General features: G+C 32.8%; 1 non-coding gene across 1 annotated transcript; it reads left to right on the forward strand.

Moving 5' to 3' along the window:
• Nucleotides 1-1,770: 1,770 nt before the first annotated feature.
• Nucleotides 1,771-1,874, forward strand: LOC112725108 (small nucleolar RNA R71). Its single transcript, XR_003164236.1, has one exon. It is a non-coding gene; the product is annotated as a small nucleolar RNA R71 (small nucleolar RNA).
• The last annotated feature ends 3,592 nt before the right edge of the window (nucleotides 1,875-5,466 follow it).

Here is a 5,466-nt window from a genome sequence, read left to right on the forward strand (position 1 = left end):
TGGGAGCTCTGTTAGGCTCTGTACTGAGAGGAGTGGTTGAAGCACTTCATGTTTGTTAATGGTGCTTCTTTCAACTAAGGTAGAATGAGGTTTATGAACCTTGAACACAAGATAGTCCTCATCTAATTGCAGGACTAGTTCTCCTCTATCTACATCAATCACAGCCTTGGCTGTAGCTAGGAAAGGTCTTCCTAGGATGATGGATTCATCCTCTTCCTCCCCATTATCTAAGATTATGAAATTAGTAGGAATGTAAAGGTCTTCAACCTTCACCAAGACATCCTCTACCAGTCCATAAGCCTTTGTCATGGACTTGTCTACCATCTCTAGTGAGATTCTTGCAGCTTATACCTCAAAGATTCCCAGCCTCTACATTGCAGAAAGTGGCATAAGATTTATGCTTGACCCTAGGTCATACAGAGCCTTCTCAAAGGTAATGGTGCCTATGGTGCAAGGAATTAGGAAGCGTCCAGGATCTAGCAGCTTCTGAGGTAGTTTCTTTTGAACCAAGGCATTAAGTTCCATGGTAAGCACTGGAGGTTCTTTCTCCAATATCTCTTTTCCAAATAACTTGGCATTTAGCTTCATCAGAATTCCTAGGTACTGAGCAACTTGCTCTTCCCTAGTTTTCTCTTCCTCATCAGAGGAAGAGTGATCTTCATAATCCATAATTTGCAATAAGGCACTCAATCATGAGCCTTAGTTGCCTTCATTTCTTCAATAGGGAAGTGTTTTGTGGGCGTTGAATGCCCAGCTGCCCTATTACTGGTGTTCAACGCCAGATGTTGTGCCTCTTTGGGCGTTGAACGCCCAGTAAGGACTCCCTTACTGGCGTTCAACGCCAAGAATGTCTCTTGTTTGGGCATTGAACGCACAGTAAGGGCTCCCTTATTGACATTCAATGCCAATAATGGTTCCTCTTTGGGCATTGAACGCCCAATAGGGATGCCATTACTGGCGTTCAACGCCAGATTATCCCCTTCAGATTTGGCCTCAACTTCTACAGTGATGGCCTTGTACTCTTCTATTGGGTTTACTTCAGTGTTACTTAAGAGAGTGTTAGGAGGGGTCTCAGGGATTCTCTTGTTCAGCTGACCAACTTGTACCTCCAAATTTTTTATGGAGGACCTAGTTTCTGTTATAAAACTGTGAGTGGTCTTAGACAGTTCAGAGACTATGGTTGCTAAGTCAGAGAGGCTCTGCTTAGAAGTTTCCATATGTTGCTGAGAAGATGGGAATGGTTTATTACTGTTAAACCTATTCTGGTTTCTTCCACCTTGATTATTGTTGAAACCTTGCTAAGGCTTCTGTTGATCCTTCCATGAGAAGTTAGGATGATTCCTCCATGAGGAGTTGTAGGTATTTCTATAGGGTTCTCCCATATAATTCACCTCTTCCATGGTGGGTTGATCTGGATCATAAGCATCTCCATCATAGTAGGTGTCTTGAGTGCTGCCAGCTGCAGCTTACATTTCAGTCAAATGCTGAGAGATCATATTGACATGTTGGGTCAAGATCTTGTTCTGAGCTAATATGGCATTCAGAGTGTCACCCTCTAGGACTTCTTTCTTCTGAGCTACCCCATTGTTCACAGGGTTTCGCTCAGAAGTGTACATAAATTGGTTGTTTGCAACCATTTCAATGAGTTCCTGTGCCTCTTCAGGCGTTTTCTTCAAGTGGAATAATCCACTAGGAGAATGGTCCAAGGACATCTTGGACATCTCAAAGACACCATCATAGATAATACCTAGGATAGTCCATTCTGAAAGCATGTCAGGAGGACATCTCCTGATCAGTTGCTTGTATCTTTCCCAAGCTTCATAGAGGGATTCACCCTCTTTTTGTCTGAAGGTTTGAACTTCCACCCTGAGCTTGCTCATCTTTTGAGGTGGAAAGGACTTGGCCAAGAAAGCATTGACCAACTTTTTCCAAGAGTTTAGGCTTTCCTTAGGTTGAAAATCCAACCATATCCTAGCTCTGTCTCTAACAGCAAAAGGGAAAAGCATAAGTTTGTAGACCTCAAGATCCACTCTATTGGTCTTAACAGTATCACAGATTTGCAAGAATTCAGATAAGAATTGATGTGGATCTGCTAGTGGAAGTCCATGAAATTTTCAATTCTGTTGCATTAGAGAGACTAACTGAGGCTTAAACTCAAAGTTATTTGCTCTAATGGCAGGTATGGAGATATTTCTTCTATAGAAGTCAGAAGTGGGTGCAGTTAAGTCATCAAGAACCTTCCTTGCATCTTCTTCATTATTCTGTTCGGCTGCCATGTTTGTATTTTTAGCTTCTTGTTCAAAAAGTTCTATGAGGTCTCTTCCGGAGTGTTGTGCTTTAACTTGTTGTAAACGCTTCCTTAGAGTCCTCTCAGGTTCAGGATCAAGATCAAAGAGAGGTTATTTATCTTTGTTCCTGCTCATAAACAAGAAAAAGAAAAACAAGAACAAGAAAGAACGGGAGTTTCTATGTCAAAGGATAGAGAACTCCCTGTGAGATGTGAATAAGAGAGAAGAATGAAGATAGAAGAATGAGATGAAGAATTCGAATAAAGGGGTAGAAGAATTCGAAAATTAAGAAGTAAATGGGAAAATTAGCATAAAAATATTTTTGTTTTTATTTTATTTACTAATTAAATTCGAAAAGAAGAAGAAATTTAAAGACTAAGATAACTAATTGATTAAAAAGATATGAAAATTAAATATGTGATTTTCGAAAAAGAAGAGAGAGAAAGAAGTGAGAAGTTTTCGAAAATAGAAAAGAAGAATTAGTTAGGAAGTTTTGAAAAAGATAGAAGAGAAGACAAGTGACTAATTAAGAAAGATCTGAAAATAAGATAATATAGAAGAATTGAAAAAGATTTGATTTTAAAATTTTTAAATTTAAGATTGGAAAAGAAAAGTCAACAACATAAAATAAGAATTAAAAAGATTTGAAAAAGATTTGATTTTGAATTTTGAAATTGAAAGAAGATAAGATAAAGATTTGAAAATAAGTTGAAAAGTTAAGATATGGTGAAGATTTAAAAAAGATTTGAATTTTGAAAAGATTTGAATTTGAAATTTAGAATTAATATAAGATAAGATAATGATTTGAAAAAGTTTTGAATATTAAAATTTAAAAGAAAGATAAGATAGGAAAGAATCAAATTAAAAGAAAAAATTTGAAAAAATAAGATTTAAAATTTAAAATTTGACTTTACTAACAAGAAAACACTGAACATTAAAATTTCTAAATCAAAATAAAAGAGAGAAACAAGATTTTCGAAATTTTTAAATAAAGATAGAAAATATATTTTTTATTTTTTGAATTAATGAAGAAAGAGAAAAACAACTAAAAGACACCAAACTTAAAATTTTGAGAAAATTCTACTCCCCTCACCTGCGAGATACTAAAATGACGCTCTCTGCCCTCTATTTATAAAATGTACATTCCATTCCCTTATAAACCTCTTCTTTAATCTATTTTAAATTTTTTTGTGTTAACTAATGTTAACTTTATCTATTTTTCAAAAAAAAATTACTTTTTACAAAAATACCTTTTAACAAAAATTTTATTTTTTATCATTAAATTTTGTTTACCAAAATACCATTTAATAAATTATTTTTATTTATTAAATTATATTTTTACCAAAATATTTTTTTAAAAATTTAATAATTAAATTATTTTTTCTAAGATACCCTTCAATAATTTTTTAATTATTAAATTATAATTTTACCAAAATTTTGGTTAATAATTTTTCATATTTTACTATTAATTTTTCGATATCAATGTATATTATTTTAAAATTAAATAAAAAAATCTTACCATTGTTAATATGTATAACAATTAATATATATTGATATTGAAAATAATCTTACTAAGATTTTTTTTAATATTAAAATAATATATATATTAATATCGAAAAATTAATAGTAAAATATAAAAAAATTGTTAACAAAAATTTTGGTATAATCATTATTTAATAATTAAGAAATTATTGAAGGGTATCTTAGAAAAAATAATTTAATTATTAAATTTTTTTAAAATATTTTGGTAAAAATACAATTTAATCAATAAAAAAATAATTTATTAAAGGGTATTTTGGTAAGCAAAATTAATGACAAAAAAATAAAATTTATACTAAAGGGTATTTTTGTAAAAAAATAATTTATTTTTTCTTGAAAAATGGATAAAATTGAAATTAGTTAACACAAAAAAATTAAAATGGATTAAAGAGGAGGTTTTTTAAAAGTTATAAGGAAGGGGAATGTACATTTTATAAATATAGGGGAGGGGAGTGTCATTTTAGCATCTTGCAGGGGAGGGGAATGAAATTTTCTCTAAAATTTTTAGATCAAAGACACTTATTATTCGAAATTTTTAAAGAAAAACAACTAAGGACACCAAACTTAAAAGTTTTATGATCAAACAAAGAAAAGAAACAAGAACAACTTGAATACCAAGAAGAACACTAAGAACAATTTTCAAAAATTTAAAGAAAATAAAAAACACACAAAAGACATCAAACTTAAGAACTGACACTAGACTCAAACGGAAGACAAAGAAAAGATGAATTTTTGAAAAAGTTTTTGAAAAAGAAAACAAAAGACACAAACAAAAGTGAAGAAAAAGTTCCTAATCTAAGCAACAAGATAATCCGGTAGTTTGTCAAATCCGAACAATCCCTGACAACGGTACCAAAAAGTTGGTGTGCAAAACTGGCTCCGCAATATTTGTACAGATAGATTGGCAAGTGCATTGGTGCGGAATTTATAAACCACAAACTAACCGGCAAGTGCACCGGGTCATACCAAGTAATACCTCAGGTGAGTGAGGGTCGATCCCACGAGGATTGATGGACTAAGCAACAATGGTTGATTAATCTACTTAGTTAAACAAACAGAAAAGAGTGTTTTGGTATTCAAAAGCATTAAACAATAATTCAGAAATTTAACAAAGCAAGCAGTAAACAGGTTGTGAAATATGTATGGAGAAACAATTAAGGTTTCAGAGTTATCTATTTTCTGGATTAACTTTTCTTATTAATTTATTTTAGGGATAAGTACTTTTTTCGTCCCCAAGGTCTGGGGTCGAAATCAAAATCGTCCCCGACCTTTTTTTCTTATTAAAATCATCCTTAACATTACAAAACATTATAAAATCGTCCTTTTCTATTTTTTTGGACCAAATTATCCTTAACTATTAATAAAAATAATATTAAAAAAATAAAACCCCACCCCACCCACACCCAGCATCCCTTCGTCTCCCCTCACCCCAAACCCACCTCTCACCCCACTCCCTCACCCCCTCACCCCTTCACCCCCTCACCGTAACCCTCCACCCCTCACCCCCTCACCGTAACCAGAATTCAAATTTTCAGGCAAACTCATGCTAAATTATCAGAATACTAAGATGCCAATTCACCAGGAACGAAAATTATTGGAAAAAATCAAAAGCTGCAAGACACAAAATTGTCATAGAAAA

Source organism: Arachis hypogaea, chromosome 11, assembly GCF_003086295.3.
Source record: "Arachis hypogaea cultivar Tifrunner chromosome 11, arahy.Tifrunner.gnm2.J5K5, whole genome shotgun sequence".
In the NCBI taxonomy this organism is placed as follows: Eukaryota; Viridiplantae; Streptophyta; class Magnoliopsida; order Fabales; family Fabaceae; genus Arachis; species Arachis hypogaea.